Here is a 12,628-nt window from a genome sequence, read left to right as displayed (position 1 = left end):
CATACCACCACTGAGAAGATGGCTGAAAATCAGAATAATCCGCTACCTCTTGTGGTTGCTACAAATCCAGTAGATCAGAATCCCGCTCCTCGTACTATGTATGATTATGCTAAACCTATTTTAACAGGAGCTGAATTGAGTATAGTTAGACTTGCTGTTGCTGCAAATAATTTTGAACTAAAACCTAACACGATTCAAATGATACAACAGTTTGTTCAACTTGATGGTTTGCAGGACGAGGATCCAAACACTCATTTAGCAAATTTTCTAGAATTCTGCGACACTTTTAAGATTAATGGTGTTTCTGACGATGACATTCGCCTTTGGTTATTTCCTTTCTCATTAAGGAATAAGGGTAAACAGTGGTTGAACTTGTTACCATGAGGGTCAATCAACACTTGGGAACAAATGACCGAAAAATTTTTACTTAAATATTTTTCGCCGGCTAAAACGACTAAATTAAGGAATGATATCTCTTCTTTTGTATAGATGGATCTAGAAACTCTTTATGATGCATGAGAGAGATACAATGATTTATTGAGAAGGTGCCTTCACCATGGGTTACCTCTATGGCTCCAGGTTCAGACTTTTTACAATATAGTGAACCCCTCAACAAGGAAACTTATCGATGAGCTGCCGGTGGAACTTTAAACAACAAAACACCTAAAGAGGCTTACGAATTTATTAAAGAGATGTCACTGAATAACTATCAGTGGCAAGTCATTAGAATGAAGCTGACAAAAGCGGCTGTTGTTTTCAACCTCGATGCGGTCACTATGCTATCTAACCAGGTAGAACTTATAAATAAAAAAATTGATGGTTTGTGTGGTTCTACTCAGGTACATCCAGTGATGAGGTGTGATTCAAATGGAAGAGGAGTGCACAGTAGAGAGTATCCATCCTTCAACCCTAACACTGAGGAAGAACAAGTCCACTATATGGGTAATAATTCTAGACCTCAAAATAACCCGTATCGTAACACTTATAATGCAAGTTGGTTAGGGAGTATCCATCCAATTTCTTGTGTGGTGGTCAAGGAAATCAAAGGCCACAACATCCTCTAGGTTTTCAACAACCACCTTACCAACAAGAGAAGAAACCGAACCTTGAAGAAATGCTCAAAAAATTCATCTCAGTGTCAGAAACTTGTTTTCAGAATACCGAAACAGCGCTTAAGAATTAGCAAGCATCAATTCAAGGGCTCGAAACTCAAATAGGACAGCTTGCTAAGTTGATTTCTGAATGACCACAAAGAGCATGCCCAGTAACATAGAAACTAACCTAAGAGAGCAGCTTCACGCGATCACAGTTCGAGATGAAAAAGGGTTAGTTGAATCTGCAGCGGAACTGAGATGAGAAACTATGGTAAGCAATGGTAAAGTTGGGGTAAACCAGAATAAGCTTAATTCGGTCAATAAGGAATATAAACATCGTATGCCATACCCAAATGCGACAAGGAAAGATCACACAAATGAATGATTTGGTAAACTCCTTAAACTTTTGAAAAAATTACATATTAACCTACCGTTTATTGAAGCTCTTTCGCTGATGCCCAATTCCGTAAAATTTTTAAAAGAGCTTTTAGCAAACAAGCGGAAGCTAGATGACTTGTCGCACGTGGAGCTCAATGCAGTTTGCTCAGCCATTTTTCAGAATAAGATACCAAACAAGTTGAAAGATCCAGGAAGTTTTACGATTCCCTATTTAATTGGTAGCTTAAATGTTAACAATGCTTTGGCTGATTTAGGGGCGAGCATTAATGTCATGCCCTATAAAATGTTTAAACAACTAGGTCTTGGAAACCAAAACAAACTAGGATGAGCATTCAATTGGAAGATAAAACAATTAGATTTCCTAGGGGTATAATTGAAGACGTGCTTGTCAAAATTGATAAATTTATCTTCCCAGTTGACTTTTTTGTTCTAAACTTGGATGAAGATAGTAACGTACCTTTAATTTTAGGAAGTCCCTTTTTAGCAATTGCTAGAACTATCATTGACGTTGGCACAGGTGAATTGATACTTCATGTAGGAGATGACATGATTAAACTTCAAGCTCGTGATTCTGCTAAAATATCTAGTAATCGAGATGATTGTTCAAGTTTTGTTAATTTGAGTAATGTTGCAACTCAAACTTCTTTGCAGGAGTCCCCTTGGAAGAACATGATGGAGCCTCATTCTAATCCATGCCACAAAAATGGAGCGACTCACGAAGAACGAAGACTACAAATTGATGAACTAGATGAATGACAGACAAATATCAAGGAGAAACCAAAAATACGCAAGGAGTCAAAGTAACGCCATGATGAGCGTAAGGATGAAACAAAGCAATTTAAGGTCGGGGATAAGGTATTGTTAGATGAAAAGGAACCTTTTATCGCTATTTCAGAGCACAATAAAAATGGAGCGATTCCCTTCATGGTATTGAAAACTTTCTCACATGGTACAGTCGAGGTAACACATACTGAATTCGGAACTTTCAAGGTAAATAATACTCAACTCAGACCCTATTTTAATAAAATTGATAGTAGAGGTGAGGAGTTTCAACTCCTCAATCCACTGTAACCACATGAAATTGAAGTAAGTCAAGCATAGACTCTAAATAAGCGCTTCTCGGGAGGCAACCCGAGCACTAACACCACTAACTAGTTTATTTTAGCTATTTTTTCGTATTTGAATGCAGGTACAGTGGCCCACATGGCCTAGACACATGGGTGTTCCTTGGCCGTGTGGAAACAGGGTTAAAAATCCCCAAGTATTGAGTCACACGACCATAAATTCGATCCACACGGTCGTGCGACACGGCCGTGTGAAAACTGGAGCAAAATTTTTAAATTTTTAACATGTCAGACAGGTACACAGGCAAGGCACACGACCATGTGTTCGGACACACGGGAGTGTGGATACCACACGGGCGTGGGAGAAGCAAACAATGAAGAACATAGTCATGCGACACGGCCGTGTGAACCACACGGCCTAGACACATGGGCCTGTCCCTAGGCCGTGTGACAATTGGGCATTTAATTTTCACAACAAACATGGGCTAAACTCGAGCCACACGGACGTGTGACATGGCGGTGTGGCCCAACACGGGCATCACACCACTGTGTCCCCTTTATAACCCCCAAACCTTAACATTTCCTTCACTTTTGTCTTCTTCCTCAAAGCTTCCCCATAGCCACCGCAGCCATCAAACTCCCCATGCCCGTGCCCCCAACGTCGATTACACCAGCAGCCGCCTCCCCCGCCGACTGACCCCTTCCCCCTTCCCTTTCTTTTCTCTTTCTTTCTTCCCCATCCTTTCTTCTATTCCCTTCCATTTCTTTTGCCCTTTCATCATCTTCCTCTACCCCCGAACTTCCACCTCCATCACACGAGCATACCAGCTCTGTCCATCGCCGTCTGCACCTCTGACCATTGACCGTGGTTTCCTCTTTCACCCTCACCTCTATTTTATCCCATTTTACTTATTTACTCATTTATTTCTTTATTTCTTTGTTATTTCTTGATTGTTATTTCATTTTGAGTTTAGTATATTTTTCATTAATTATTTAGTTTTTGATAGTCTTCATTATTATTACTGTTACTATTTAGGATTTTTATGATTTTTATTTTTATTGTTACTACTTTGTTTTAGTTTTCTGGTTTTTTCAAGTTTTGATTTAGCCTATTTTATTATTATTAGTACTTATATTCTCTTATATTTGTATCCATCTATTTAGTTAGGTGTTGTCTTATTCCTTACTACTATTTCTATGTAGCTACTATTCTAGTCTTTACTTTCATTAGTGTTGGGGTATACACCTTTTAGGACTATAGTTTTATTTTACTTTGTCTTGTGGTTAAATACTTGGTGCTATTTGACTTCTGTTATTTTCAGGAACACCATGACAAACACACGAGGCAAGAAGATTGCCATCCCCGCTTCAAAAAAGTGGAAGGGTCCTGGCGCAACCCCCTCGAGTGCCTCGACTGAAGCTCTCCACCTGCTGCTTCGATTCTCCTCCAGCCCACAGGACGACTTGTTTCAACTTTTGCGCATGCGACCACTAGGTGTAGGCCGTTTTACTGATTGGGCCGCTTTAGAGCAGGTTCAACTTACCCACCTTGTTTGATTCCATCTTGCTACTTCCCAGTGGGATGGGTTCTTTTCAATTATCGAGCCCACCTATTCAGAGCTTACCTTAGAGTTTCGCACTACTTTCCATCTACAGCATGTGATGAATACCCATGACGAGGCCGGTACTATTATTTTTAGACTGGGTGGACGTGTACGACACATGAGTGTACCAAAGTTTGGAGCTACTTTGGGCCTTTACACGGAGGAGTTTATGGCTTCCAAGAATTTTTTTCATCTTCACCGTCACATACACTACTCGCCCTACTGCTGTTGGACCTACCTTACGGCGAGTCCTGTTCCCTATGACGCAAGTTGTTCAAAGGTGACTTCTCTTCCTCTAGCACTACGCTACATCCATGCTATTTTGGCTCATACCTTGACTGGGAGGAGAGAGAGCACCGGAGTCGTTAGCACCACCGATGCTTACTTCTTATGGAGCATGGTAACTGGTCATGTATTTGATTTGGCATATTTTATCGCCCTCGCTTTTCGCCACCAGACAGACCGCCATAGGAGCGGCCCCATTTGCTTTGGCCCCTACGTGACCCGCCTCACTCGACACTTCGGCCTCTTCGACATTTCAGAGATGTCATCGACACTCACACTAGTAGGCCAGATGTCTCCTCAAGGAATTTCTAGTATGATCCATATGAGGATAATAGAGCGACGCCGTGGATTCGACCCCCTCAGTATAGACTCGTTCACTCTGATGACCAGGATGAGTCAGAGGACATTACTGATGATGTCCGCTCCTTTCATGAGGACCCACTCCACCACCATCACAGGGTCACCGACCCACTGCTACCACTTTAACAGATATATCCGAGTGACTCACTCGCTTTGAGCAGCAGTGTTTTGAGTGGTTCGACATCATCGATGCCACTCTTCGACAGATTTGCCACCACCTCCACGTCTTCATTCGGCACCATCGAGGCATCCGATGAGGAAGGCCTTTGAGTCCATTTATTTTATTATTATTATTATTTTTAATTTAAATTTTCCTTTTATTTATTTTTGAAAACTTATATTTTATATTTTGAACTATATTTATCTTTATAGTTATTATTGAGTACTCCCTTAATTCCCTTTTATAGTTGTGTTTATTTTCTTATTAGTAACTCAGAATTATACCTTTCATTGGCCTTATATACAATTCTTGCTTTCGTTATTCCAAGGATTTCATCCAAAAATTTAGGGCAGTTTTGCTTCTCTTCCTCTCTTCTAATATTATGTTTATATTGTTATTATTTATCTTTGTACATTGAGGACAATATACGTCTTAAGTGTGGGGAGGTTATTTATATGTTTATTAGAAAATCCCTGAATTTTATCTCGTTCTTAAATAATTTTCTCATATTATTATTAGAGTGAATTCTGATTAATTTATAATTTTTGATATGTTTTGAATTAAATCATAGATAATTGTACATTGATTGGTTAACCTTAAGACATTAGAGAATCAAGCATGATAAGTGGACTTTTGAGAATTAAAATTGCTAGGCTGCTTCCTTGAATATAAGTATTATCTTGAAGTTCTGAATTCACAGGATTGACATCAAAAGCCATAATTTTTTGTGAGATCTTGAGCCTTTTGGAGCATACATCCTTTCTTGCTCACTTTTATTGTTTCTTATGAGTGTGTCAATACTGATTTTTTTTCTAGAACTTGCTTCAATTATACATGTCGAGACCACACCGTTGATTTGATATACCGAGATGATAAAGGCACTTAGGTTTTAACCCAACTACCCCATAAAAAGCCTACCCGCAGAATTGACCCTTGGTGAACCTCTCTGAGCCTTAAACATTGTTTCTTGATTTTCCTCCTTAATGCTAACCCACAACTTGACCCTTTTTGATTCATTAAGAATTTCTCCCTTTTCATCGACTCCTTTTTATCGAGATTTGATTTGATTAGTTACCTAACTAATGTTCGTTCATTCCAGTTGCTGAATTATTTCTTATTATGTACTTTCCATTATTGTACTTGTTCTTATTCTTAAAAAAAACGTATATTTATATTCATTCAATCACATATTGTTTTAAAGAGCTTGTATAAGTTAAAATCATTATATTGAAAGAAAAGCTCACTTCATTAGTTTTGGATAATGTTAATTCTGGCACTTGTTTGTAATTCAGTGATTAGCTTTATTTTTCTAAGTTTGGTAATTTATTAAATTAATCTCGATTTTAACCCTCTTTTTCAGCCTTTATTCACACCTTTAACCCAAGCCCTATTACAACCCTTTTAAAGACCTTTTGATTTGTGTATAATCTCATTTATAGTGGTGGAGATTTGATTTTGATGCAAGCCTATGGTAATAACTTTTCATGTTTGACTATTGAGTGCTTAATTATTGTACCTTAAACACTTCGAGTGATTTGAGTGAATCTTTAGTGAGGATGTCAACTCCTATCCATTTGGAATTAGAGGTGATTACTTAGATAAAGGGGGATACCTATGATTTTATTATTAAAATGCTCAACTTGGATTGTTTGAAACGTTAATGTTCTTTTAGTTAAACTCTCAATGTATGATTACTTAGGGATTACTTCGAAACATTATTAATGAGAATTATAAGTTGAGAAGGATTTATTTTAATTGTGAGTTGAGGATTTTGCTTGAGGACAAACAAATGCTTAAGTGTGGGGATATTTGATAAACCATAATATATACATATTTTTACCCCATGCTTAGCATATTTATGGATGATTTTTCCTTGGTTTCATTGAATTCGATGCTCCTAATCCTTTAAATTCATGTTTTATACTTAGGCAAGCATAGGAAGGCGAAAAGATCAAGAAACGGGCCAAAAATAGACAAAATGGCCCTAATTCAGTGTTTCACATGGCCTAAGCACTTCCACACGGGTAATCCGCACGCCCGTGTAATACACACGGGCAGACCACACGCCCGTGTGTCATGGCCGTGTCGACTAAAAACCAACTCAAAATTACACACGGCCTGAACACCTTCACACGGGCGTGGTACACGGCCGTGTCCCTGTTGAGCCAAAGTCTAATTCTATTCGGAAATGGCCAAATTTGTGCTATTTTGGGCATTCCAAGGTCTATATAAACACCCTAGAAAAGGATCAAGGGGGACACGGAGAATAGAAGGCAGAAAATACTCAAGAACAGCCATCGAGATCAGCTCAGAAGGAGGACCTACATCAAGACTGAAGATTTCTATCCAATTTTCTAGAAGTTCTTTGGTTTTTTTATGTTTTGTTGTTTTCCATTTTTTGAGATTTTTTCCATTATTATGAACTAAACTCCCTAAATACCTAAGAGATATGAAACCTAAAACGAATCTTATTACTAATTGAGTTATATGACAAATACTTGTTCTTATTCTTAATTGTGAGTTTAACCCTTGTTTTAATATTTTAGGATATTAATTCAAGTTTTTGATATGTTTATTCAGTGGAGGAAAAGTCCCTGTTTAAGAGTAGATTATTCATAATTAAGCGGAGTTGCATGCAATCTTAGAAATAGGACAACAGAAATCTGCCGGATTAGAGTCAAATCTAATAAAGAAATCCATAGATCGAGTTAATGCGACAATAGGGGTTTTAATTAGAAAGAGATTTCGATTAATCAACCTAGAGTCAGTTGTTTTTAGCCTCGAGAGAGATATTAACATAAATCAGGGATTTCTACGGATTAAGTCAAGTGAATAAATCGTCTAATTAAAAGGTAATAAGTGAAGTCTAGGTGGATTCTTCCTTGGGTATTGTCTTCTCCATCGGTTTTCTAAAAAGTATTTCCCAATTTTAATCTCTGACGTAATCTTTGTTAATTAGATAATCAGTTTTAGTTTAAAAACATCTTTTAACTCTTAGGTTAGATAATAAAAAAATAGTAATTACTAGTACTTTTAGTCCTCGTGGATACAGTATTCCCTATCTCACCATAACTATACTATTGTTCGATAGGTGCGCTTTCCTTAGTCAAATTTTTAGTTAGTTTCACAACCATCAGTGGCTCACACGGCCCATTCAGTCCAGCCCGTGTGTCGCACACGGCCTACCTGGACATCACATGGCTGTGTCTGGTGCGCACGGCCTAGCTTCGTCGATCACATGCCCGTGTTATAGCACACGGCCTACCACATGGCCTATCACACGACCATTGGCATCGACAGAATGGTTTTCAGCTTTTACTGAAACCTTATTTTCAACATTTCTGGGTACACACCTAGTATCTTTTGATGCCAAAACCACACCCGAGATGAATAGTACCTTGAAACCCTGAACAATTTAAGTACAAAATAGTACTAAGGGAGTCCTTTACACCCAGTTCTCAACAAGGGCAGAAAGTAGATTCCCGAAGAACAAAAACAACCGAACAGCAAGGGGAAAAGTATCGATTGAGATCAAAAGCAACAATGAGAGGAAAAGAGGAGGTTTGCCATCAAAATTTTAGGGGAAAGAGGGAAAGGGAGACGAAAATTTGAAAAAAAAATTAGAATAGGCAATATTCTGATAACTTCCCTTATTATCTCCTCAAATCTCTACCACTATCCCACTAACAGCCCATTACTCAGAATCCCCTTTCAACACAACTCTAGCCGAAATTTGAAGCAAAAATACTACTCCTTGCCATAACAGAGATTCAAACACAGGACCTCCAGCACACCAACACTCCACTTAACCACTAGACAAGTAAGCCCATTCTGGTATGTTTTTACAAACAATCAAATACAAACCTACTAAACAAAAGTAATGCTTTCCTCAGAAAAATTAAAAAATTTTCCAGTGGCATGGCTTGAACTTGGGACCTCCCACGCACACCCAGAACACTTAACCACTGAATTAAATACACATTTGTGTCACAAATTCACAAAAAATAAAAATAAAAATTTTGGGGCATTACATGGTGAGTTTACATCCCAAGATTTTAAAGATTATCATATGTCAATTGGGATAAAATTTGAACATCCTGTAGCTCATTTTCACACATAAAATAATTTAGCTAAATCGTTTATCAAAGCCCTCCAACTAATAGCTTGGCCATTGCTTATGAGAGCAAAACTCCTTGTTACAGCTTATGGATATGCTATTTTGCATACAGCATCACTAGTACGCCTAAGGCCAACATTACAATTAGTTTTTGGTTAGGAGCCAAATATTTCCAACCTTAGAGTTTTTGGATGTGCAGTATATGTTCCAATTGCTGCACCACAATGCACAAAGATGGTCCTCAAAGGAGGTTGGGAATATATGTTGGTTATAAATCTCCTTCTATAATTAAATATGTTAAACCATTAAATGGTGATTTATTTACTACACGATTTATTGATTGTCATTTTGATGAAACAACATTCCCAACATTAGGGGGGAGAAAATACAACTAGTAAAAGAAATTACATGGAATGGATCATCATTATCTAAAGTAGATCCTCGCACAAGTCAATGTGAACAAGAAGTTCAAAGGATTATACATTTACAAAACATCGCCAATCAACTGCCAAATTCATTTACTGACCTAAAGAGAATTACAAAATCTCACATACCAGCTGAAAATGCTCCAATACGAATTGATATCCCAATAGACATATGGTAAAAATCCTCGTAAAAGGCAAGTGCCCAAGAAGAGGCTAAAGATATAACTAACCAAAAAACCCCAAAAGAGGTTCAAGTACCTGAAAATGGTGATAACGAAAAGATCTCAATAAGTTATGTTACTTCAGGAAAAAGATGGAACTGAAAAAATATAGTTGTCGACAATAATTTTTATTATAATGTTGCTATTGAAATAACAAAAGAAAATTAGGATCTTGAGCCTAAATCTATTGAGGAATGTAGAAATAGAAAAGATTGTTCAAAATGGAAAGACGCAATTCAAGCAGAATTATATTCACTTTCTAAACGTGAGGCTTTTTTGACATATAGTCCAAACATCTAAATATGTAAATCTGGTAGGATATAAATGGATATTTGTGTGAAAATGATATGAGAAATATGAAGTCGTAACATATAAAGCACGACTTGTAGCACAAGGATTTTCACAACGACTCGACATTCATTATGAAGAGACATATTCTCCTGTGGTAGATGCAATCACATTTAGATATCTTATTAGTTTGGCAGTTCATGAAAAACTTGACTTGCATCTAATGGATGTTGCTACAGCCTATTTGTATGGTACACTTGATAGTGAAATTTATATGAAAATCCTTGAAGGATATAGAGTTTCCTAGGAAAATTGCTCAATCAGATTAAAGAACAATTTATATGGATTAAAACAATCTGGACGTATGTGGTACAATTGACTTACTGAATATTTGTTAAAAGAAGGTTATAAAAATGATCAAATCTGTCCATGTGTTTTTATAAAAAGGTCTGGATCAAACTTTGTGATAATTGCTTTTTATCTTGATGATCTAAATATTATTGGAACTCCTGAAGAGTTTCAAAATGTAGTAAATTATTTAAAGAAAGAATTTTAGATGAAAGATCTTGGAAAAATAAAGTTTTGTCTTGGCTTGCACATCGAGTATTTAAAAGATAGAATTCATGTCCATCGGTCAACTTATATGAAAAAGATCTTAAAGAAATTTTATATGGATAAAGCACATCCATTGAGTACCCCGATGGTTGTATGATCATTAGATGTGAATAAAGATCAATTTCGCCCTTATGAGAATGATGAAGAGTTTATTGGTCTTGAAATACCATATCTAAGTGCCATAGGAGCATTGATGTATCTTGCAAACAACACAAGACCTGATATAGCTTTTGCTGTAAACTTGTTATCAAAATTTAGTTCTTCTCTAACACGTAGACATTGGAATGGAATTAAACATGTATTTAGATATCTCAGAAGGACAATGGGATTATTTTATTCAAATGATTCAAAATCCCTATTAGTTGGCTATGCTGATGCTAGATATTTATCGAATCCACATAAAGGTCAATCTCAAATAGGATATTTATTTATATGTGGAGGTACAAACTCTTATGATTAGAATACATATGACATTTCTCACCGAACAAGTAGTGGCACCATATCATTAGAGCAAACACAATCGCAACTAATTTAAGATAGTGTGTCAGATAGTTCTTTTCATGAAGCTTCAACTGTCTCGAAGCATAAGCAATGACTTTGCCAGACCGATTAACAAAGCATCACTGTATATCACAAATTCTTTACCCGATTCGGGTTGTACAATTATCGGAGCTTTTGTCAACAAAGTTTTCAACTAATCAAAACTGTTTTGACACTTTTCAGACCATACAAATTTCACATCTTTCTGAAGCAGTTTTGTCAACAGAGTCGCAATCATCGAAAAACCTTTTACGAATCTTCTATAATAACCAGAAAGTCCAAGAAAACTGCAGACTTCAGAGACATTGCTCGGAGGTTTCCAATCCAAAATAGCTGAAATTTTGCTCAGATCAACTCGAATACCAGAGGCTAATACAGTATGACCCAGAAAACTAACTTCTCGCAACCAGAATTCACATTTACTGAACTTTGCATACAACTGTTTATCTCGCAGAATCTATAGTACTAATCTCAAATGCTCGGCATGTTCGGATTCATCACGTGAATAAATTAATATGTCATCAATGAATACAACAACAAATTGATCTAGATATGGTCTGAAAATTCTATTAATTAAATCCATAAAAATAGCAGGTGCGTTAGTCAATCCGAAAGGAATAACTAAAAATTCATAGTGGTCGTACCTCGTTCTAAAAGTTATTTTTGGATTGTTTGAGTCTTTTACTCGCAACTGATAATAGCATGATCTCAAATCCATTTTCGAAAACACGGCAACTCCTTTCAACTGGTCAACAAAATCATCAATTCGACTCAGAGGATACTTATTCTTGATAGTCACTTTGTTCAACTGACGATAATTTGTACACATTCTCATCATTCCATCTTTCTTTTTCACGAATAGAACCGGAGCACCCCAAGGTGAGAAACTCGGTCTAGCAAATCCTCTATCGGTCAATTCTTGCAATTGAGACTTTAATTCTTTTAGTTCAGTCGAAGCCATTCTATACAGAGCTATTGAAATTGGAGTAGTACCAGGTACCAATTCAATGCCAAATTCTACTTCTGTAACCTGAGGTAATCCCAAAAGTTTTTCAGGAAACACATTCGAAAACTCACAAACATCAGGCACAGATTCAACTTTCTTTTCTGACACTCTCGAATCAATCACATATGCAAAATAAGCTCCACAACCCTTTCTTACGATACTCAAAACTTTCATCGAAGATATTACAGCAGGCAATCCATTCAAATCACTAGATTCAATTCTGACTATTTCATCATTCTCACATCTCAAATCAATAGTTTTTCATTTATAGTTCACAACAGCATCATGCAAATTTAACCAATCCATACCCAGAATTATATCAAACTCAACAAAAGGTAACAGCATCAGATTAGCCGGAAAAAAAGTGTCTCGAAACATTAACGGACAATTCTTGCAGACTTTATCAACCAAAACACATCTGCCTAGGGGGTTTGAAACTCTAATTACAAA

The 12,628-nt window shown here is 36.9% G+C and overlaps 1 non-coding gene across 1 annotated transcript; it reads right to left on the bottom strand.

Annotated features, from left to right (window-relative positions):
* Positions 1-456: 456 nt before the first annotated feature.
* On the bottom strand, positions 457-563 carry LOC121216859 (small nucleolar RNA R71). Its single transcript, XR_005913065.1, has one exon. It is a non-coding gene; the product is annotated as a small nucleolar RNA R71 (small nucleolar RNA).
* Positions 564-12,628: the final 12,065 nt, after the last annotated feature.

Source organism: Gossypium hirsutum, chromosome A02 (assembly GCF_007990345.1).
Source record: "Gossypium hirsutum isolate 1008001.06 chromosome A02, Gossypium_hirsutum_v2.1, whole genome shotgun sequence".
Taxonomy (NCBI): domain Eukaryota; kingdom Viridiplantae; phylum Streptophyta; class Magnoliopsida; order Malvales; family Malvaceae; genus Gossypium; species Gossypium hirsutum.
The sequence above is the reverse complement of the archived record's forward strand: the minus strand, read 5'-3'. Positions and strand labels throughout refer to the sequence as shown.